This window comes from Apium graveolens, chromosome 2 (assembly GCF_009905375.1).
Source record: "Apium graveolens cultivar Ventura chromosome 2, ASM990537v1, whole genome shotgun sequence".
NCBI classification, from domain to species: Eukaryota; Viridiplantae; Streptophyta; class Magnoliopsida; order Apiales; family Apiaceae; genus Apium; species Apium graveolens.
The window spans coordinates 20,291,794-20,317,016 of NC_133648.1; positions in this window are offsets into that span (position 1 = coordinate 20,291,794).

The window sequence follows — 25,223 nt, forward strand, 5'->3', positions numbered from 1 at the left end:
TTAATTCAAAATTTAAACCGTTAGCACTGATTGAATTATTTTTCACTGCATCATTAATATTCTGAAAATACATCACATGAAAATGACCAAGATAAATTAGATAGGTAAGTGCTGAAAATGAATCAGAACTTAATATAAAACAAAATTTATATGGTCATCAGAATATCAATCAGGATTTATCAACACAAGATAAAATAACTCAGAGACAAAATCTTGAAGTAAAAACAACTTTCATTAATATATCAAGACAATACATTTATGAAATGAAAATTACATCAATACTTATACAAGATTTTCCCTAAGCTTCTAAACCTAACATCAACAGCCTTAGTCCTAGCTAAGAAGCCTGACAAAGCTGATGATGAAGAAAAACAGGAAGAAGACGAGATTAAGTCATCTTCTTCTTCCTACTCTCGACAAACAGAATGGCGAGTCGGATGATTCGCTCTTGCTGGCGGAGACGATGAAGATGAAGTTCTCTTTGAACGGCCACCAGATCACGTTTGATAACCTCTGGAAATTGAATCCAGAGATTGTGAGGAATGTTGGTGATAGGGTATGGAGTTGGAATTCCATTCAAAAAGACATGAACAGTCTCATCACCATAATTGTAGAACCAGCCAAATTCAGCCATTTGTGATGATAAATGAAAAACGAGAGTGAGTTAGCGATAAAAGTGTGATGGGAAGGCTGATGTGAAGTGGTTGCTTATATAGGCAAGAGAATGCCAGGAGACGCAAAGAAATTGAATGCTGACAGGTAGAATTAATTCTACCTCGTCTCCCTAGACTTTGAAAAAGAATAACATTCATTGGAAAGAGGAATCATGGTTTAAAACGCACAAGAAACAAGAAACAAGAAACAGTGGACTGTTCAAGGACGAATACCATTAATTCTAATCATAGTGACTATTAATCTTCCACTTCAACATATTCTAGTTCGAACTGAGACTGTTATCAAATTTTATTCACAGATAAGCCAAGTAAAGGATTAGACTGAGAAATCAGAACTTAGACCTATACCAGAACTTAACAGTCATCAGAACATAATTTCTTAACTCGAAAAAGGAATGCCCATCTTAGTAAATCCTCATACAAGTTCTGAGTTATAGACTTCAGAACTTAATCATCAGAACGTGTAACTAGAACTTGTCCTCAGAATTTGTGCAATAATGACACAATGACTGTTTATCTAAAATAACATAGACCACCACAGGAATTTTCATCATTCAGATGGAGTGATTAGTGTGTGCATTAAGCTAAATAACAGACAAAGAGTAAAGTCTGATTCACTTCAGTACATCTTAGAAATAAGGCATAACTAAAATTTTGCTAAAGAGCTGTCATTGTCCTGAAACCTACTGATGAATGAGTTCATGCTTGAGTCCACCTCAACTGTTTTGTGCTAATTTTATGCATCTTTTGAAATTCTATTTTACAGTGGCTTCTCAGTGTAAGTGAGTCATGACTGTTTATCAGAATTTATGCTATTATCAGAGTATTTCTCCAGTAATCATAGAGTGTGAAAAGTCACCAAGAAAATATTTTGCTTTTCTAATGCATATCTACTTAATACCAGCAATGCACTTGGGTCGTCCCTTCCACATTTTTACTCTAGATCTCAAAGGAGTACCTGATTTTATTCTTTGATCTTTTTGCTTTTTCTTTTGATAAGTGAGGTTTATCAGCACTTAGTACATTCAGCAGTTTTACTAGTATCAGAACTTAACAGATGAGTAGCATTATTCTAATTTGTGACTTAGTAATAAGATATACAAAGTAAACTTAACTAAGCTCAATTATCAGAATTTGCTAGTGTCAATAAAAATTCAACTCCTGTCTAGAGGTTTGTCAGTCAATAAAAATGGATCTCTAGTAAGTACTTCAACTCCTGTCTTGATTTTGGCTTCTTCAGAACCTAATCCAGCTCTGTCTCTTGCTTCTCTGGCTTTCAATCCAACAGTCATGAAATCAGATAACAGTTGACTTTTCTTAGGATCTGATGGATTAACATTCTTCCATAGGAGTTTTCTCTTATTAGTAACTGTCAATTTGTTCAAATCAACTTGAGTACTGTCAGAGGTTGATGTCTTGATGACTTGATCAGAATTTGCTATTTCTTCTGTAGATTGTTGTTCTTCACTCTGAACAACTTGAGTTATGTCAGAGGTTGTCTTATATTCTTCTGTTATCTTCCTTCTTTTCATAGTTTCAACAGTTCCATCTTCAACAGTTGTATCTCAAAAACTTGAACCAGTTTGCATACAGGTTTCATCAAGATTTGAGGAATCTTCATCTCCTCTATCTTTATTGGTTCATCAATCTTTCCTTTCCCTTTTGCCTTGGGATCAATCTCAACTTGTGATCTTGTCTTGAGCTTTGAAGCCTCAGAGGTTGACCTTTCCTTGATTACAATGCCTTTTGCCTTAGGCCTTGGAGGTTTCTTTGCATTAGAAGCTTTAGACTTAAGATTTATCTTCTCAACTGCAAATATAGCTTCTTCCTCCTTGAGAGTCTCTAAATTCATTCCAGGATTATGCTTGAGAAATAATCTTCTAGCAATTTCTTCATCAAGTGTCTGAATCTTAGGATCTTTATAATAGACTGTAGTCTCTCTTCCCTTAAACTTCAGAGTTTGCAAAAACTTTTGAGAGTCTTTACTTCGTCCTTGAATGAGAATATCAGACTTTGATCATCAGAACTTGCTTTCAGAGTTTGAGCATCTACAGCTACAGAACTTATCTTCTTCTGTGTAGAAGATTTGCTAGAATCAGAAATTAGTTTCCTTGAAAAAACTTTGCTGCTTTGCCCTTGACCTTGACCTTTTCCCTTGCTAGAGTTTCCCTGGTCATCTTCTTTATCATCCTTCTTCTTCAGTACTTGACTAGTAGAGCATTTGGACTTCACTACCTTCTCCCCCTTTTTGGCATCATCTGGTAGTAGTAGAGAGAGAAGAAGTTCTACTGAAGATTGAATTTCATTCAGTTGAGTCTGTTGAGAGGCTTGATTCTGCAGGACCTCAGTCAGTTGAGCCTGTTGCTTTTCTTGAACTTTCTCAATAGCCTCTACTTTCTCATGAATAGGTCTGATAAACATGTTCTTGTCTAGCTTTAGCATCAGGTCCAGCTTATCAGCATTTTCTTGTAGCTTATCAACCTTAGCATGAGTAATTGAGTGTTGACCTTGAAGACTTTTAGTACTAAGAGCTGTGACTTTAACTTGAGCTTTAAAGTCAGAGTTTGTCAACAATTCATTAGCTTTTGTAATATGTTCTGACAGAACTTTGGAGCTGGGAATGAAATCGGATTCATTCCACTTCTTGGTCCACTCAACTCCTCTGTGAGTTTCTTCCCATGGAACATGAGCTTCTTGTTCAACAAACTTTTTAAGCAATGCCTCCTTTCCAAGAATTTGAGCTGGTGTATTTACTGGAGCCGACTCTCCAGAACTTGCAAGAAACTCATCATCTTCTAACAACACAAGTATGTGTGTGGCTGTTGGAGATTCTGGTACAACTTCATCTGTTTCCACATCCAGAATTGGAGTGTGAGGAACTTCAGCATTTAGTGGAGAAACAGGTGGAGTTGTCACTTGTCCTTGTGGTGCTTCCAGATACAGGACAGATGGAATGATCAGCCTATGAAGGTCAATTTCAGGATTTAATCCTGAATCTTCAACTTGAACATTTTCTTTGATAGGAGAGACAGAAGGTGTGATCACTGTGTCTGGAACAGTATCTTTAGCTTGAGGTGGAGGTGGCAAAGCTTCAATCACTATTAGTCCTGATGAGATCAGAGATTCCTGATACCCTTCCTCAGCTTCTTGAGCATCCTCAGAGTGAGGTTGTGCCATATGCCTTCCTGCTCTCATTTTCTTTGATCTCCTGGATGGTGGAGGAGTTGCTTGAGCAACATCAGAACTTGAAGTTCTTTTCCTCTTTAAAATACCAGAACCCTCAGTTTCAGTTTCTTTCTGAGAAGTTACTTTTTCAGCTGCTATCTCCTTCTGAAAAATTACATTTTTAGATTCTGCTGTCACAGGCATGGTTGTCACGTCGATGAGTCGAGGCGAGTCGACGGACCTCCCGCTAGTCGACTAGTCGACTAGTCGTTGACTAGTCGACAAAAAATTAATATATTATTATAAATTACAAATAAAATATACATATATATATACACAAAAATGTATATATATTATGTATTTTAGATTTCTAAGTTCTAGGTTTTAAGTTCCAACTCATTCCACAATGTTTTATTTCAGATTCTAAGAAATTAAGAATCTAACACTTGGAGAAAATGATGAAAAAGCTAGAAGATCTAACAAATGACAACAAAGAAAAGTACTTGCAATCATCTAACAATTTAGTACAACAAAGATAATACTTGCAATCATGTGAAATATGTAACAATTAATCAATAACAATTGTCTGATACAACTGTGATGTGATGTGGTAGTGCATCATGTAAAAAAAATTATGCAGAAAAAATATATACACTGAACAGCTCGACTAGTCGACCGCTTAGTCGACTAGTCGACCAGGCGACCGAAATGTCGACGGCGACTAGTCGACCGACATGACAACCATGGTCACAGGTTCTGATGCATGAACCTGGACTTGCTCCTCTTCATCTGATTCATCCCTAAGAATCATCCTTCTTCTCCTTGGTGGAGATTTAGGTACAGATTTTGCTCTTGAAGGTTTGGGTCTAGATGTTGTAGTAGATGGTTGTGGTTGAGAAGATTGAGCAGGTTGGAAATAAGTTCTGATGGTAGGCTGTGGTTGTGGTTGAGAGGATTAAGCTGGTTGAGTATTGGTAGGTTGTGTAGGTGGAGGTTGTGCTGGTGCTACATCAGGATATATGGTATTGTATGTGAGAGGTTCAGAATTTACTAAGAACTGTTTGACTGATTGAGGAATTTGGAGGGGTCTTAGTACAGTCTTCTTATTATCAGTAGATAATAAGTTAATGAAAGCCCTTTTGTGTAGCTTAAAGGGTTCAATCAACTCACTAAAGGTGTGTGGTGTATCAGGACAATATAAATTATAAATAAGTTGACAAAATATAGCAAAATAGACTATATTGCTATCTTCTTTCATTCTATCACCAATAAACCCTAAAACAACACTTGCATAATCAAAATGTGTTTGATTCAAAAGGGCATACCCAATTTGTTGACTCATTATGGGTATAGCATCAAAGTTTGAGCACTTGTTGGCAAAAGCTTTTGTAATATAGTCAAAGAAAAAACTCCACTCCCTCCTGATGTGGGGTCTCTTCAATTGTCCCAGCTTTGCCAAAGACTTTTCATAGCCTAGATTTGCCATCATTTGTTGACGAGCTGGCTCCTCAACTGGTGAATTGAAGGTGCAATCTTATGGAAAATGTAGTGCTTGTCGAACAGTTGACAAGGTCACCACATGCTCATCCTCCCCTTTTGTTAAGATAATACTTGGGGACCCAGCTTTTCCACCATCATCATAAACACCAGACCGCCAAAACTACAGAATCTGCTTGCCTGAGAGATCCTGGGGTTGGGTCAGTGCATAGCCTATTTCACTTCGAGCAAGAAAGTCTTGGATGAAATATAGTTCTGAAGGAGCCTCGTCCTTAGAAAAAATAACCATGTATTTATTGGGAACAAACTTGGCTCCATCATAGATTAGATCTTTGGGTGCCATTTTTGTAAAGAAATAAGTGAGAAAATGTGTGTTCACGAGGTGTTTGTTAAAATTCCTGTAAGAAAGTCCGTCAGAAAATAGAGAGTAAGAGAGAGAGAAAGAGAGAGTAAAAGAAATTAGAGAGAAAGTAAAAGATTTGTGTAATCTTTTGTCTCTAATATTGATACTCTTTCCACTTAACGGCTCTTTTTGGAAGTAAAACAGACCTTTTACACCTGTCAACATGGAAACAGTCAAAAAAATAATGAGTGGGCACGGTAAACGTGCAGTAATTATTGCTCACATGCTGTTACCAAAACAAACACGCAACCCATAAACCAAATGATTATCACTATTTTTATCTCACTTAATTATTTTCTGACAAAATATAACCGTTACGGTAAATACTAAAAATAAGCCAAGCAATTAAATAATGCCACGTAAGCATCAGAGTTTCTATCAGGATTTGCATCAGAACTTGACTATTATCATAATTTAACGGTCATCAGAACATGGCTTCTGTACCCAAAAAATGAATGTCTGTTTCTGTGATTCTTCACACAAATACTGACTAGTTTCTTCGAGGTTTAATCATCAGAACTTTCATCAGAACTTGTCCTCGGAATTTCTACAAATAAGGGTTAACTGTTTATCTGAAACAACTTAATCACCACAATAATTTTCATCATTCATATGGAGTGAGAGTGTGTGCATTTGCAAATTATCAGAGAAAGATTAAAGTCTGATAAACTTCAGATATATTAGAAATAAGGCATAACTAAGAAAAGTGCTTAAAATCTGTCTTTAATATTAAGTCTACTATAGAACAAATTTATGCAAGAGTCCACCTCAACTGTTTGTATTCATTTTATGCATCTTTTGATATTCTTTTTACAGTGGCTTCTCAGTGTAAATGAGTCACAACTGCTATCAGAATTTATGCTATTATCAGAGTATTTCTCCAGTAATCAGAGAATGTGAAAAATCACCAATAAAAATTTATTTGCTTTTCAATTCATATAACTTAATACCAGCAATGCACTTGGGTCTTCCCTTTCACATATTTACTCTAGATCTCAAAGGAGTACCTGACTTCTATTTTTCTTTTGTTTTGTTTTCTTCAGATAAGTGAGGCTTATCAAGCATGTGAAGTTCATCCTTAAGATTTACTGACATCAGAATTTGACAGATAAGAAGCAATAATCTAGTTTGTGACTTAGTAATAAGATACACAAAGTAAATTTGACTAAGATCAAAATCAGAGTTTGCTTGTGTTATGGATTTCTACATAAACAACTAATTCAAATATAGGATACACGGTTTGTTAAAGACTACTAAGTCAGCATCTAACAAATAATCCTCATTGGAGTGAATAGTCACAGAACATTCAAAACACTATCAGAGTATATAGAAACATATCAGATAACGATCAGTATTTAATATATTACAATTTAAACACATATTGCATGGAGATAAGACCATCTGTAAACACTGATCATAAAGTCTGATGCATGAGGATAAAAACTAAACAGATTTTGAGAAAGAACCTGAAACCATTCCAAGTTCATTTACCAGTCTTGTAAAAGTAGTTTCACATAGTGGTTTTGTGAAGATATTTGCTAGTTGTTGATCTGTTGGGACAAAATGCAATTCCAATGTACCTTCCATCACAAGTTCCCTTATGAAATGGTACCTAATGCTGATGTGCTTTGTCATTGAATGTTGAACTGGATTATTTGTCATAGCAATCGCACTTTGATTATCACAGTAAATGGGTATTTTAGAAAATTCTAACCCATAGTCCAGTAACTGATTCTTCATCCAAAGAATCTGTGCACAACAGCTTCCTGCAGTAATATATTATGCTTCTGCAGTTGATGTGGAAATTGATTTCTGTTTCTTGCTAAACCAAGAAACCAATTTGCCTCCAAGAAATTGGTAGCTTCCACTAGTGTTTTTCCTGTCTATTTTGCATCCTGCAAAATCTGCATATGAATAACCTATTAGATTAAAATCTGATTCCCTAGGATACCACAATCTTAGATCAGTTGTACCCTTAAGGTACTTGAAAATTCTTTTCACAGCTATTAGATGAGGTTCTCTTGGATCAGCCTGAAATCTTGCACAAAGACAGGTAGCATACATAATATCAGGTCTACTTGCAGTTAAATAGAGGAAAAAGCCAATCATACCTCTGTAGTTAGTAATATCTACTGATGCTCCACTATTCTTATCTAACTTGGTTGCAGTGGCCATGGGAGCGGATGCAGTTGAACAGTCTTGCATTTTAAATTTCTTAAGTAAATTTCTGGTGTACTTGGATTGATTTATAAAAGTACCTTCTTCATTTTGCTTGACTTGAAGTCCCAGAAAATAGCTAAATTCTCCCATCATACTCATTTGATATCTTGACTGCATTAGCTTTACAAACCTTTCACAAAGTTTGGCATTTGTAGAACCAAAGATGATATCATCAACATATATCCGTACCAAAAGTAAGTAATTTACATGGTTGAGGTAGAACAAAGTTTTATCAATTGTGCCTCTGGTAAACCCACTTTCCAAAAGAAATTGAGCTAAAGTCTCATACCATGCTATTGGAGCTTGCTTAAGGCCATAAAGTGTTTTGTCAAGCCTGGAGACATGATTTGGAAATTTTGGATCTACAAAGCCTGGAAGTTGTTCAACATATACCCCTTCTTCCAATTCTCCATTGAGAAAAGCACTTTTCACATCCATTTCAAAGACTTTAAACTTCTTGTGAGCAACATAAGCCAAAAATATTTTTATGGCTTCCAATCTAGCAACTGGAGCAAATGTTTCATCATAGTCAATACCCTCCTGTTGAGAGTAACCTTTAGCAACCAGCCTTGTTTTGTTTCTTGTAATTGCCATCACTTTCAGTTTTGTTTCTGAACACCCATTTTGTGCCAACAATGGATTTGTTATTTGGTCTTGGCACTAGGGTCCGGACTTTATTTCTTTCAAATTCATTTAACTCTTCCTGCATTGCTTGTACCCAATCAACATCTTGAAGAGCTTCTTCCACTTTCTTTGGTTCAGTCTGAGATAGAAATGAATGATAGAGACATTCATTTGATATTGTTGTTCTAGTTCTGACACCTGCTTCAGGATCTCCAATTATTAAGTCAGGTGTATGTGAATTAGTCCACTTCCTTACAGATGGAAGTTGATCTCTAAAACTGGATCCTCCTCCATGATCCATGCTGTCTCCATCAGCATTTTCTGATGCTCCCCCTGAAGTTATGCACTCTAAAATTTCAGAATTTGAGTTGGATCCTTCAGGAATTGAAGAATCAGAGTTTCCAGAATTATCGGAATTTGGCTCATCAGCACTTGATGAATCAGAACTTGAAGAGTCAGTGACATGTTCTGATGCTTCTTGAGAGTCTTGAGATGTGGTAGGATCATTAGCTTGCTCCCCCTGAACAGATACATTTTCCTTTGGAACAGTTACCACAGTTTCAATGACATCAGAATTTAACCTGTCAGAACTTACAGGATCAGAATTTAGGTCATCAGAATTTACAGAATCAGAATTTACATCTTCATTTTCAAATCTCAGCTGATCATGATCATTGAAATCTTCAAGTCCAGTAATCTTTTTATCATCAAAAGATACATTTATAGATTCCATTACAACCTTTGTTCTTAAATTATAGACTCTGAAGGCTTTTGTGGAAAGTGGATATCCAACAAAAAATCCTTCATTAGCTTTTAGATCAAATTTTGACAGCTGTTCAGGATGAGTCTTAAGAACAAAATACTTGCATCCAAATACATGAAAGTATTTCAAATTTGGCTTCTTTTTCTTCACCATCTCATATGGTATTTTTCCATGCTTGTTTATGAGTGTAGCATTCTGTGTAAAATAAGCAGTCTACACAGCTTCAGCCCAAAAATAGGTTGGTAGCTTTGCTTCATCAAGCATAGTTCGTGCAACTTCAATGAGAGTCATGTTCTTACTTTCTACAACTCCATTTTGTTGTGGAGTTCCAGGTGTAGAAAATTCCTGCTTTATTCCATGTTCTTTGCAGTACTCTTCCATGATTGAATTCTTGAAATCAGTGTCATTATCACTTCTTATTATTTTAACAGAATCTTTGACCAACTTATCCAGCTGTCTGACATGATCAGTTAGAGTAGATGCAGTTTCATTCTTCTTGTGCAAGAAATACACCCAAGTGTATCTTGTGAACTCATCCACTATAACCGTATCATATTTCTTCTTTGTAATAAACATGACATTGACTGGACCAAATAGATCAACATGTAGTAAGTGATAAGGCTCAAGAATTGAGGATTCGGTTTTTCTCTTGAATGAAGAATTTCTTTGTTTTGCCTTTTGACATGAGTCACATAGACCATCAGGAGCGAATACTGATTTTGACAGTCCACTCATAAGATCTTTCTTTACTAGCTCATTTATGTTGTTGAAATTTAAATGAGAGAGTCTCTTGTGCCAATTTCAGCTTTCTTCAATTGATGCTCTGCTTAACAGATAGATTGCAGAACCATCGGAGTTTGTTGAAAGTCTAGCTTCATATATGTTACCATGTCTGTAACCTTTCAGAACCACCTTGCCTGTAGAATGACTTACAACTTCACAGTGTTATTCAAAGAAATTCACATGATAACCTCTGTCACAGATTTGACTCACACTTAGCAGATTGTGTTTAAGTCCTGAGACAAGAGCTACTGATTCAATTATGACATTCCCAAGATTGATATTTTCATATCCCTGAGTCTTTTCCATGTTGCCATCTCCATAAGAAACTCCTGGGCTAACTTTCTCCACAAAGTCTGATAACTGGCTTTATTTCCAGTCATATGTCCTGAACATCCACTGTCCAGAACTATGATGTTTTTCCTGTTACCCTGCAATCACAAAGAACACTATTGATTAGTTTTAAGGACCCAGACTTGCTTGGATCCTTTAATCTTTTTAAGTTTGTTAGCATTTGCAGCGGATTTAGTTTCAGAGTTTATGCTAACATGCTTCTTATCAGACTTTATATCAGACTTTGCATCAGAATTTACACTAGAAGGAATTACATTAACTTTCTTCAAAGAAGGTTTTATTTGATAATAATCATAGTACAAACTATGATATTCCTTACAAGTATAAATAGAATACCATAAACTACCACAATGAAAATAAGGATTTTGTTGTTTAAACCTAATAGACTGACTGTTAACTCCTAATTTAGGAGATAAAGAGTTTATATCTTTATTTTTCCTGCAAAAATAAGCAAGATGGTTAGAGTTTCCACAGTTATATCATTTCCGTAATAACCCCAATTTTTGGAAAATTTTTGAAACCCTTATGAATAATGTTTTTTCTGAATGAGAAAATTTTTCATGCCACACTAGGTAGGGGTTCTTTTATGGATATTCTGAGATTTTATTGGCACTCTATATGGTATATAAGTGTATGTAAAGATCGTCAGAATCTAAATTCCGAACACTTTGATTTTCCCGAAAATCCACTAGATACGGAAAGATTTGAGTATAAGGTAACAGGATAAAAAAGATTTAAAGTAAAGGATTATAAGAGAGGATCATAAAAGGAATATGATATATTGAGAAAGGTTAAGGGAACCTAAGTAATAAGTTCCCGGGTATGATCCCTCAAACGATAAATGATAAACGAAAATGAAAGTTAAGCGAACCGTATAACATATCAGCGGTCATTAGGCAAACAATTAGGAAGTTAATCAAAGAGATTAGTGGGGATGAGGTCACCCAACCAATGAGAAGAGGACAAGGAGGGAAAGATGACATCATAGCATGACACAAGCATGACATGGGAATGAAGGAGGTCTGGTTGAATGAGAACCACACAAAATCAAGGTTAAATTGGTAATTAACCAAAACAAAAACAAAACTACAACCAACCAAGCCAAATAATTCATTCTTCATCAAAAAAAAAGAAACCAAGGCATTATTTCTTCATTTGCTCTCGGCTTTTTCACTTTTTAAAGGCAAGAATTTTCAAAATCCAAGATCCAAGCTTCCTAAATTGGTGAGTTAATTCCCTAATCATCCTTATGCATAGTTATGGCTATATCATGAGTTTAAGCCTTCAATTCTTTCTTAATCTTCTTCAATAAATCAATGAAGAAGACAATGAATAGTGTTTTCAAGGTTTTAACTTGAATTTTTTCTTGTTTTCCTTTAAGATCCAAGCATCCATAAGACTTCTCAAAGCTTCTTAAGGCTTCCTAGCTACTCCCACCACTTCAAGGAAGGTATACCATCTCCAAACCCTAGCTTTAATTTGTATATTAGGTTGATTATGGTTGTGAGGGTAAAGGGTAGCTTGAAACTTGTTTGTTTAAGAGTTTGGGTTGGAATGGTGGTGATTGATTTGTTGAAATCTTAAGATTTGGTTAAAGAATGTAGTATAGTTTAAATTCAAGTTTTAGGAGTAAGTAAATGGATTATAATGAGTTGGTTTGGGGCTGTTGTAATGTATTTTGGATGGAGGTTTGATTGGGTTGTGAATTGGGGTTGAATTGTGATGGAATTGAATGGTATAAAATTTGGGAAATCGCGTAAACATAGCCGTCGTAATGTCCAATTTACTTTAGACTGCTTTTGTTCATAACATTAGGACCCGAGAACCCCCTGCTAGATTATGACCATTGCCATGTTTAGATAGTTCATGTTACGAGCTTCGTTTTGATATGTAGTTCGTTTGATTCCGATGTACGGTTTAGGAGAAACGACCGTTTTAAGTAACGGCGTTTCGCGAACGAAACTTTTCCCCTCGCCTTACTTTGAAACATTGGTTAAGGACCCTAAAGGACTAATTGGAGTATGAATCATTTATGTAAGGTGTAATAGGCAGTTGGTAAGACACTTGCGAAAGAATCGCCTCAAAACTCGTAATGGTTAATTTATTAAAAATGGTGGAGCCGAGGGTACTCGAGTGACTTAAGAGAATCAGTAAGCGCAAAATGAGCGTTAGAGTCTGAGTTGGTTAGAGTATAGATTTACAAGTGACTTTGGTTTAATTCCAACTTACTTGTTGCTTATAGGTTACCAGACTCGTCCCGAGCCATTCGTAACCCCCAGTCGCTCAGGCAAGTTTTCTACCCGTTATACTGTTGTTGTGATGTATATGTGTATATGCATGATCTTGCGATAAATGCATATTTGTTATTAGCAAATTCTTGCTATATATTGTAGCATGTGATATGGTATATATGCATGCCTATTTCATATTCTTGGATTATATATCTGTTGGTTAAAATGCTTACAGTTGCATAATACCTATGCTAGAGATAAGCGGTATTGAGTTTACCCTTAGTATAGGGGATCAAAAGGTGAACATATTTCTAAACCGGGAGTCGATGTTCCCGAGTATAATATATATATTTTTATATATATATATGGTTATATTTTTCAAAACTATTAATCGAATAAGGTTTATTCGATAACTTTAACTTTATTTTATTATTGAATATTATTTCGAATATTCATCTGAGGACTTATGACTCCTTTATTTTATTATTGAATATTATTTCGAATATTCATTCGAGGGCTTATGACTCAGTTATATTATTAATGATTATTAATTGAATATTCATTTGAGGATGTATGACTCCTTTATTTATTTAATGAATATTATTTATAATATTCATTCGAGTTATTATGACTCCGCTTATTATTTAATAATATTCTTTATTTTATTAAAGAATAATGTTCGATAATCAAACTTACTTTTGATTATTCAAATAAAGATAGTACCTTCGTATAAGTATATCTTTGGTTATTTAATACTCATTTCAAGTATAAGTCTTACAACTTCTACTTCAATTATTTGTATAAAGATTATTCTTTATGGGAATATTATTTAAATAATAATATTCAGATATTTTCTAAATACATTGGGACTGATTTATCTTATTAAATCAGCATTACTCCAAACACTCTTTAAAGTGTTTTCGAGTCTTCAAAATGATTTTTAAAAGTTAGAGCGGATCCCAAAACTCATTTTTATATTTAAGATCTTCCTTTTAAAAAGGGGATTTAAATACTCGCTCAAAATCTGAGGGATCCGGCTCTACGGTGTATTTTATATTCGCAACAAGGTTGCAGTTTTGGTAAATGAATTGATTACTTACCCCACGTTCGGGAAGTAAGTCCATCTATCGAGTCGGCATAAGCAACATGGGCTCAATGGGCATCCATGATAGTGTAAGTGGCTCAGTGGGAGTCCATCAAATGCATAAGTGGCTGAGTGGCAGTCCAGCATAAGGTCCTATTGCGACCAGGGTGATGACCAGTGGGGAATTCGTCCATCTACTAGTAGAAAAGGTTACTTATTGGTATCTTTGCCTGATCAGCAAGATATCAGGTTTATGCCAAAATTCTTTCCTTTCCAAATTTATTGGATATTGCAATTCTGATCATACTTTACATGACAGAGGTTTTCAGGAAACGTATGTCTATATATAGGTGTATATATATATCGGGACTTAATGAAGTATATCATAACTTCATTTCCTTCAAAATATTTCAAAGATTGAATCTATTCAAGTCTTATCTTGTAGTCTCATCAGTGTGATGAACTTTTGAAACTAATTATAACTTGAACGGTGGTAGTTCAAGTAGTATTTGGAAAAGATATAAGTATATTGGAGTATCTTGTAACTTCATCTTTTAAACTTATATCTAGTAAATGATTATCTTATGCATGACAAAGATTTTCAGAAAAATGTTGAGACAAGGTTAGATATATGAGATCACCTTGCAACGATATTTTTATACAGTTATACACCGGAACTCTGTGTGTATTATGCATGGAAGAGGACTTCCCATATTTTGAAAAGTATATATGTATATATACTGAATATTTTGCGACTTCATCGCATTAAGATATTAAACTTGGTTCATTTCTTTTGACCAAGACTTTCATGAGTACTATGAGAAGGCTCATATATTGTTAATCATTATACATATTATTTTGGTGGGCTTGTTGCTCACCCTTGCTTTCTTCATTCATCACACAACAACAGATAGAAAAGATGAACAAGACCAAGCTCCTGCTTCGCAAGCGATTAGGAAACATTCCGCAGTTTCCTATAGGCGTTGATGTCGCTGTAGCTGAGGTAGGAACTACCAATAGGCTAGGCTTTCAACTTTTGATGTACTAGACTTATGTATCTTTATCAATTGTAATAATGGCAAAGAAAATGTAAATTTATTCAGAAACCTTTTAAGGTGTATTGACATATAATTGTGGAATAAAATGACTTGTGATTATTTTTGGATATTCATCTCTGAGACTATAACTTGTGGTGTGTGTGTTTATTGTGGGGTCACAGTACAGAGTAGTTGATTGTGTATTAAGATTGGGTGTTGTTAAGGGAAATGGAACTCGTGACAACCCGGATCCCCGACCCCGGATTTGGGGGTGTTACAGAAGTGGTATCAGAGCTAAGCGTTATAAACCTCAGAGATGATGTGGCGTTAAGATAATAACTAAGATAATAAGAACTCTTGCCAAGTTCATAGTCGGGCTACCTAACGTAGTACTGACAGTTAAAACCCTTATGGGAACCCTTATAAATATCGTGATAGAAAAGTAGTTCATTATCGTATATGGTAGCGGGACTCCGAACCCTGAGGTTGAGGAGCAACAACGCGATGATGTTTTATTACTAATTGGAGATCGGATTGTGGATCCGATAGAGCGTCCTAACGCAGGACCGGATGATGTTCATATTGAGGATGTAGCGGTTGAGGATGTTGTCCTAGAAGGGATTGTGGCTGAGGAGGATTCCGTGGAGGATCCTGACAAGAATGAATAAAGGACCACTGAGGAATTGATGACCATGGTTAGGGAAACTACCAGAGGTAGGATTGGTCGGTCACTACCGGAGGTTCGTTCAAGTTTGTAAAGATAGTAGCCCCTTTAACGCGGCTTACTCGTAACACTGAGAAGTTCGAATGGACAGAGAAATGCGAGAACAACTTTTAAGAACCGAAGCAAAGGTTGGTGACGTTCCCTATGTTGGCGTTGCCGGATGGAAAATGAGATTTTGTGAAGTGTAGTGACGCTTCGCATAAGGAATTAGGGTGCTTCTTATACAGCACAGCAAGGTAATCGCATATGCGTCAAGATAATTAAGGGAATATAAAATTCGATATCCCCACCTATGAGCTTGGGCTCATGGCAATAGTTTTGCCCTAAAGATTGGAGGCACTACTTGTATGGATAGAAGTGCGAGATTTACACAAACCATAGGAGCTCTAGTATATTTTTACGTGGAAAGAGCTCAACATACGCCAGAGGAGGCAGTTAGAGCTAATCAAGAATTATGATTGGGAGATTCTTTATCATTCGGGGAAAGCCAATGTGGTGGCTAATTCCCTTAGTAAAAAGGAGAGACTCAAGATGAAAATGTCTTTGGGAGAGTTTATAAGAGATTTTGGAGATAGAAGTGAAGGTAACCGGAGCCGGTACCGAAAAGCTGTTTGAGATTGCAATACAGACCGAATTATTGGAAAAGAGCATATTGTGCCAGAAAAAGGTGATGAATGAAGGCAAAGAGCCAACAAATAAATATGAGATTAATACTGAGAAAGATGATAAGGGAATAATGAGGTATTCCTATAGAATTTGGGTTCCGAATGTTCAAGAGCTTAAAGATGAGATCTTAGATGAAAGCTAGTTTGAGGAATAAGATTTAGAGCAAACCCTGAACGTGATAGTCAGGGAGGTCGCCATCAAGATAGAAGGAACCCATAACATAATGAAGTGGAAAATGAGGATTTTAACGTATAAGATAACCCCAAGTATGGGAGAAGGATGAAACATTTAATACTAAGGAAACAGAAAGTCGAGTAAGGAAAGGAGACCCGAGACGGTACTCCTATACGGCAATTCATGGACCTTTCTAAAAAGGACTTAGACTATTATCCCCAACCACCACCCTGAGGAAACAATGCGGTGAGAAATTCTTTCAGGACCTTTAAGTCGCTAAGCTCTCCGAGTTCTAAGGAACAAGCTGACCCAGTCGAGGTAAGAGCCTGGCTAAAGGAAATATAGGAATCATTTGAAATTCTAAATGATTGACGAATCACAAAAGACTGTTTTGTCACTTACCCTCCTAAGAGAAGGGCCACCACTGGTGAAAGACCAAGAAAGGCACGGAGCCAGAGGTTAGAATAAACTGATTAAAGTTCAGTCAATTGTTTCGGGAAAGTAATTCTCGAGGTTATGGAGATAGTGTAAAAGCTTTAGAGTCAGAACAAAGGTGGACGAGTATGATGAAATATGAAGCTAAGTTGTAAAATTTGTCAAGATTCGTTCTGATGACAAGAATCCCAGAACGATGTGATGCTTGAAGTCAATGATTAGTGGGTTCATGAAATAATGATTGTAAGAGAAAGGAAAATAAAGGGAGACTGAAGTGGAAAGAAATAAAAAGGCAATAGAGTTTGAGGTATGATAAGGGAGTTAGGTATGAGGAAGTCTTAAAGACTTGTAGCAATAGAAATAGAAAGCATGCATTCGTCAGGATGAGGATGATTCACCATGAGTTAAAATTGATGGTTGAGGGCATAAGAGATACATATATTTTATCCCCTGTAAGTTGGGAGGATTTGAGGAAACCTTGAGATAGTTCGAAGGATAAATATTGAGACGCGGATAGACTGAGGAGACAAGGAAGTAAGAAATTAGGAAAATTGGATGAAGGAAGTGACCTTCAAGAATGTGAAGTGTAAGACCGGTGGCTTGATACCCAGGAAGGGAGACGTCAGGTATAAAAGATATCCCAACATTGAGATGACTGTTGAGATAAACAACAAAAGTAAATAAGGATTTATTAAGAAGAAGTTCACGTTGAACACGACCAATATCTTCCAGATCATCCATGTGATCATTACCAAATCAGGAAAGAAAAGCGGATAACCATTTTTATCTTTTGGAGGCCATGTGGATTGACCTTAACTTGAATAAGGATGCTATTGTGAAATTCGGTATAGACTATCGAGGTGGAAATGATTGAATAAGATACCCTTATCAGGGATATATGACTTTATTTATCCATGGAAGGATGCTTGTACCTTTTTAAAGGTGGAATTAAGGATAGAATTTCGGTAACTTAAAACGAATCCTAGGGGAATGCATAAAGGTTGGCATTTCACCCTTAATAGGGATAGTATGAGTTTTGACAGTATGAATTGGAAAGGATTAAGGTAATAATAACCTTTAAGAATCAGTGGAGAAATTTTTTCAGAAGTATATAGGCAATGATTCTGGTATTAATAAATGGTATCTTGATATGCCCTGTATCTAGGGAATACAGGAGGAGCGATTCAAGGATAACCTTAGAGGTTTTACAAGGAGAAAAGTAATATTCAAAATTCTCAAGAATAGAAATGTTGATAAAGGAAATGTGACGTAATTATAATGATGCCAAGTGGGGCACGTGTTACACCACGAGAAAGTATGGATCGAACCAGTAATGGTCGAAATTGTTCAGGGCAATTAGGACTTAAGATAAAAGATGTTCTAAGTATGATTGAGAGTCATTCGTGACAGTGATTAACCTCTAAAGACTGAGGCAATAACTTATGGAAAAATGGTGATATTTTTTTTTCTCATCTGATTTTAAGGAAAACATCTTCACATAAGCAGTGATTGAAATAAGGTAGAAAATTTATTTGGAGGTGGTTAAAATAACATTGACTGTAAGAAAATTTTACTATCAGGAAAAGCCAAAGAGGTGGCCGATACTTTAAGGGTAAGAGGATAATTATAGGCTCTTGTGCCAAAGGAATACAGTGATGATGGTTAAAGCTGTGATGGTTGTATTATGGTTTGGAAGATTGACATTCCTTCTGATGACTGTGCAATACCCAACCGTAATAGTAGTTGGTAAAGGTTTAATTCGTGTAATCGCCATGAGCGGGCTATCTATCTTAGAAGGTCCTATCTTGAGAATAATCCAGGACCATATTTCAAAAAGGACTAAACGAACCTTGAGTTAAGTCTTCTATTTAAGGCATACGATTAAGAATGGTATTCACCTGCTATCGTTGCTTTGACTGAAACTCTTCTGCAATTTTATCTGCTTCATGTCATGTATGTATGTCAGGATCAGGAGTGTTCTTCATGAATCATGAATGGTGATTATGTTAACTCCTTAGAATAATTTGATACGACAGGTATGGACTCCGTATGGTTAGATATTAAGATTTCATAGAAAGTGAATGATGACAGTAGGTCAGTGGTGGACCATAGTAAGGCAGCAATGATTCTGCGAGTAACGAGCTGATTACAACCGTGAGAGTTGTATTGGAATGGATGTTGAGATTGAGTACCACTAATCGGGTCGTGGTAGTGTATAAGTTATCATTGATAGACTAATTAAGTAAAGTATCTACCTATTGAATATTTATTCCCTCTTATCAATAAAGAGTCGTATTACTATACGAGGAAGGTTGCGGTGCAAGCATAGAATTCTATTAACGATGATGTATAAAATGAGATTCCAGATTCGATTTTCGATGTCGAGGGAGTTTCAAAGGTGATTGAGTATAAGCTCGAGGAAGAGCATGGGTCCATAGAATGATGGACGGAATAGCAAAAATATTTAGGCACGTGAAATGCGATGCTATAATACTTGATGTTGATATAAATACATATATGTTTTGTTCTTCTATGACAAACCTCTATAGTTCAGAGGTAGGTTCCAAGCCAGATATTTTGTGGCAGTATATTTTTTTTCATATATACAATTCTCTTTAATTCGTTCTTTTCTCTTCTTTTCATTTTGTATAAGCTGAGAAGAACAACCCTTCCAGAAGGGGAGGTATTGCCGAATGACTATCTATCTGTGTGATAGAAGCCTAGTAGGATACCAGCTATTGTTTAATTGTTTGTCAAGTACTAAAGGCTGGCCACCTTCTGTGCTAACTATGCGATATAACAAGTGTTCATGATCATAGTGATCTCTTAATAAATTCTTTTACTTCTATATGAAGGATTAAGCTTTCGAAGATAGAAGCAGCTGAAAAAGGAGTAGTAAAGTTGTGGTGGTATTCGGAATGGAAACACATTCATGATACTAAGGTTGACGAGGTTATTAAAAGGTTATAGAACCCTAGCGAGCAAAAGTATAACCAGTATAATATTAGGAACGGAAGGTAGTAGCGATTACGAACTGGAAAAGAATGGGTATTGAGAAGCAAAAGCTCTAATGCTAAAAGCTATAATGAGAGTCTGTGCAATAGACTTGAAAGAAATTGGAATGATCACTTAACACGGATTGAGTTTTCTTACGACAATAGATCATATGTCAGTATTGAGATATCGCCTTATGAGATCCTTGAGGAAAGACAATATCGATCTCCCTTATGTTAGGATGGAGTTGTAGAGCGCAAGATGCTCGGACCAGCAGTGGTCCAAAGGACCAAGGATATGATAGATCTAATCAGAGGACGGCTGGTAGTAGCCCAAGATGGACATGATAAGTATGTTGATTTGACACGAAAGGATAAAGAGTATGAAATAGGGGACCTAGTAATGTTATAGGTATCCCTTGGAAAGAATTGATGAGGTTCGGAAAGAAAGGAAAGCTAAGTCTACAATTTGTTGGACCCTTGCATATATTAAGACGTTTGGGAAGTTAGCATATGAGCTAGCCCTACCCCCGAACAGGTAGCAAGTCATAACGTGTTTCACGTATCAATGTTAAGGAAGTGTAATTCGGATGCCAGATAAATAGGGGCATATGAGCGCATAGGCATGCGACCAGACATAACCTATAGGGAGCAACCAGAAAGGGTTATAGATCGAAAAGGAACAAGTGCTTAGGAGAAGGGTTATCAAACTATTCAGAGTTTGATGGAAGGACCACAATGTGGGAAAATTTACTCGAGAGTTAGAAAGTGCAATGCTAAGAGAGTATCCCTATTCATTTTCTATCTGATTCCGGGACGGAATCCTTTTAATGAGGGGAGACTGTAATAACCCCAATTTTTGGAAAATTTTTGAAACCCTTATGAATAGTGTTTTTGCTGAATGAGAAAACTTTTCATGCCACACTAGGTAGGGGTTCTTTTATGGATATTCTGAGATTTTATTGGCACTCTATATGGTATATAAGTGTATGTAAAGATCGTCAGAATCCAAATTCCGAACACTTTGATTTTCCCGGAAATCCACTAGATACGGAAAGATTTGAGTATAAGGTAACAGGATAAAAAGGATTTAAATTAAAGGATTATAAGAGAGGATCATAAAAGGAATATGATATATTGAGAAAGGTTAAGGGAACCTAAGTAATAAGTTCCCGGGTATGATCCCTCAAACGATAAACGATAAACGAAAACGAAAGTTAAGCGAACCGTATAACAGATCAGCTGTCATTAGGCAAACAATTAGGAAGTTAATCAAAGAGATTAGTGGGGATGAGGTCACCCAACCAATGAGAAGAGGACAAGGAGGGAAAGATGACATCATAGCATGACACAAGCATGACATGGGAATGAAGGAGGTGTGGTTGAATGAGAACCACACAAAATCAAGGTTAAATTGGTAATTAACAATAACAAAAACAAAACTACAACCAACCAAGCCAAATAATTCATTCTTCATCAAAACAAAAAGAAACCAAGGCATTATTTCTTCATTTGCTCTCGGCTTTTTCACTTTTTAAAGGCAAGAATTTTCAAAATCCAAGATCCAAGCTTCCTAAATTGGTGAGTTAATTCCCTAATCATCCTTATGCATAGTTATGGCTATATCATGAGTTTAAGCCTTCAATTCTTTCTCAATCTTCTTCAATAAATCAATGAAGAAGACAATGAATAGTGTTTTCAAGGTTTTAACTTGAATTTTTTCTTGTTTTCCTTTAAGATCCAAGCATCCATAAGACTTCTCAAAGCTTCTTAAGGCATCCTAGCTACTCCCACCACTTCAAGGAAGGTATACCATCTCCAAACCCTAGCTTTAATTTGTATATTAGGTTGATTATAGTTGTGAGGGTAAAGGGTAGCTTGAAACTTGTTTGTTTAAGAGTTTGGGTTGGAATGGCGGTGATTGATTTGTTGAAATCTTAAGATTTGGTTAAAGAATGTAGTATAGTTTAAATTCAAGTTTTAGGAGTAAGTAAATGGATTATAATGAGTTGGTTTGGGGCTGTTGTAATGTATTTTGGATGGAGGTTTGATTGGGTTGTGAATTGGGGTTGAATTGTGATGGAATTGAATGGTATAAAATTTGGGAAATCGCGTAAACATAGGCGTCGTAATGTCCAATTTACTTTAGACTGCTTTTGTTCATAACATTAGGACCCGAGAACCCCCTGCTAGATTATGACCATTGCCATGTTTAGATAGTTCATGTTACGAGCTTCGTTTTGATATGTAGTTCGTTTGATTCCGATGTACGGTTTAGGAGAAACGACCGTTTTAAGTAACGGCGTTTCGCGAACGAAACTTTTCCCCTCGCCTTACTTTGAAACATTGGTTAAGGACCCTAAAGGACTAATTGGAGTATGAATCATTTATGTAAGGTGTAATAGGCAGTTGGTAAGACACTTGCAAAAGAATCGCCTCAAAACTCGTAATGGTTAATTTATTAAAAATAGTGGAGCCGAGGGTACTCGAGTGACTTAAGAGAATCGGTAAGCGCAAAACGTTAGAGTTTGAGTTGGTTAGAGTATAGATTTACAAGTGACTTTGGTTTAATTCCAACTTACTTGTTGCTTATAGGTTACCAGACTCGTCCCGAGCCATTCGTAACCCCCAGTCGCTCAGGCAAGTTTTCTACCCGTTATACTGTTGTTGTGATGTATATGTGTATATGCATGATCTTACGATAAATGCATATTTGTTATTAGCAAATTCTTGCTATATATTGTAGCATGTGATATGGTATATATGCATGCATGTTTCATATTCTTGGATTATATATCTGTTGGTTAAAATGCTTACAGTTGCATAATACCTATGCTAGAGATAAGCGGTATTGAGTTTACCCTTAGTATAGGGGATCAAAAGGTGAACATATTTCTAAATCGGGAGTCGATGTTCCCGAGTATAATATATATATTTTTATATATATATGGTTATAGTTTTCAAAACTATTAATCGAATAAGGTTTATTCTATAACTTTAACTTTATTTTATTATTGAATATTATTTCGAATATTCATCCGAGGACTTATGACTCCTTTATTTTATTATTGAATATTATTTCGAATATTCATTCGAGGGCTTATGACTCAGTTATATTATTAATGATTATTAATTGAATATTCATTTGAGGATGTATGACTCCTTTATTTATTTAATGAATATTATTTATAATATTCATTCGAGTTATTATGACTCCACTTATTATTTAATAATATTCTTTATTTTATTAAAGAATAATGTTCGATAATCAAACTTACTTTTGATTATTCAAATAAAGATAGTACCTTCGTATAAGTATATCTTTGGTTATTTAATACTCATTTCAAGTATAAGTCTTACAACTTCTACTTCAATTATTTGTATAAAGATTATTCTTTATGGGAATATTATTTAAATAATAATATTCAGATATTTTCTAAATACATTGGGACTGATTTATCTTATTAAATCAGCATTACTCCAAACACTCTTTAAAGTGTTTTCGAGTCTTCAAAACGATTTTTAAAAGTTAGAGCGGATCCCAAAACTCATTTTTATATTTAAGATCTTCCTTTTAAAAAGGAGATTTAAATACTCGCTCAAAACCTGAGGGATCCGGCTCTATGGTGTATTTTATATTCGCAACAAGGTTGCAGTTTTGGTAAATGAATTGATTACTTACCCAACGTTCGGGAAGTAAGTCCATCTATCGAGTCGGTATAAGCAACATGGGCTCAGTGGGCGTCCATGATAGTGTAAGTGGCTCAGTGGGAGTCCATCAAATGCATAAGTGGCTGAGTGGCAGTCCAGCATAAGGTCCTATTGCGACCAGGGTGATGACCAGTGGGGAATTCGTCCATCTACTAGTAGAAAAGGTTACTTATTGGTATCTTTGCCTGATCAGCAAGATATCAGATTTATGCCAAAATTCTTTCCTTTCCAAATTTATTGGATATTGCAATTCTGTTCATACTTTACATGACAGAGGTTTTCAGGAAACGTATGTATATATATAGGTGTATATATATATCGGGACTTAATGAAGTATATCATAACTTCATTTCCTTCAAAATATTTTAAAGATTGAATCTATTCAAGTCTTATCTTGTAGTCTCATCAGTGTGATGAACTTTTGAAACTAATTATAACTTGAACGGTGGTAGTTCAAGTAGTATTTGAAAAAGATATAAGTATATTGGAGTATCTTGTAACTTCATCTTTTAAACTTATATCTAGTAAATGATTATCTTATGCATGACAAAGATTTTCAGAAAAACGTTGAGACAAGGTTAGATATATGAGATCACCTTGTAACGATATTTTTATACAGTTATACACCGGAACTATGTGTGTATTATGCATGGAAGAGGATTTCCATATTTTGAAAAGTATATATGTATATATACTGAATATTTTGCGACTTCATCACATTAAGATATCAAACTTGGTTAATTTCTTTTGACCAAGACTTTCATGAGTACTATGAGAAGGCTCATATATTGTTAATCATTATACATATTATTTTGGTGGGCTTGCTGTTCACCCTTGCTTTCTTCTTTCATCACACAACAACAGATAGAAAAGATGAACATGACCAAGCTCCCGATTCGCAAGCGATTAGGAAACGTTCCGCAGTTTCCTATAGGCGTTGATGTCGCTGTAGCTGAGGTAGGAACTACCAATAGGCTAGGCTTTCAACTTTTGATGTACCAGACTTATGTATCTTTATCAATTGTAATAATGGCAAAGAAAATGTAAATTTATTCAGAAACCTTTTAAGGTGTATTGACATATAATTGTGGAATAAAACGACTTGTGATTATTTTTGGATATTCATCTCTGAGACTATAACTTGTGGTGTGTGTGTTTATTGTGGGGTCACAGTACAGAGTAGTTGATTGTGTATTAAGATTGGGTGTTGTTAAGGGAAATGGAACTCGTGACAATCCGGATCCCCGACCCCGGATTTGGGGGTGTTACAATTTCTTTCTAGGAGCAGGAACAAGCATATAATTATTGCTTTTATTCACACCATCCTTTCCATTCCTCTTTTTCCTAACTTCCTCTACCTTGTTCACATTTCTAATCTCTTTCATCTTATGCTTAAGCTGCTTCTTTGTCATTAAACCTATATTTATTGAAGCATGTTTGTCCTGTTTTAATTTGTCAGAAGTTGACTTCTCTTTGACTTCTGTCTTAGAGTCTTTCATCTTTTCAGAATCAGATACAACAGTTTTTGCTACAAATTTAACAGGATTAACTTTAGGCTTTTCAGCTTTCTTGGTAAAGTTTGATTTAGATGACTCAGTTTCCTTTTCTTCTTTATCATCTAGGTAACCTAGACCTTCTTTCCAATTTCCATTTTCTAAGATTTTCTGAGTTGTTCTTCCAGAGTTAGT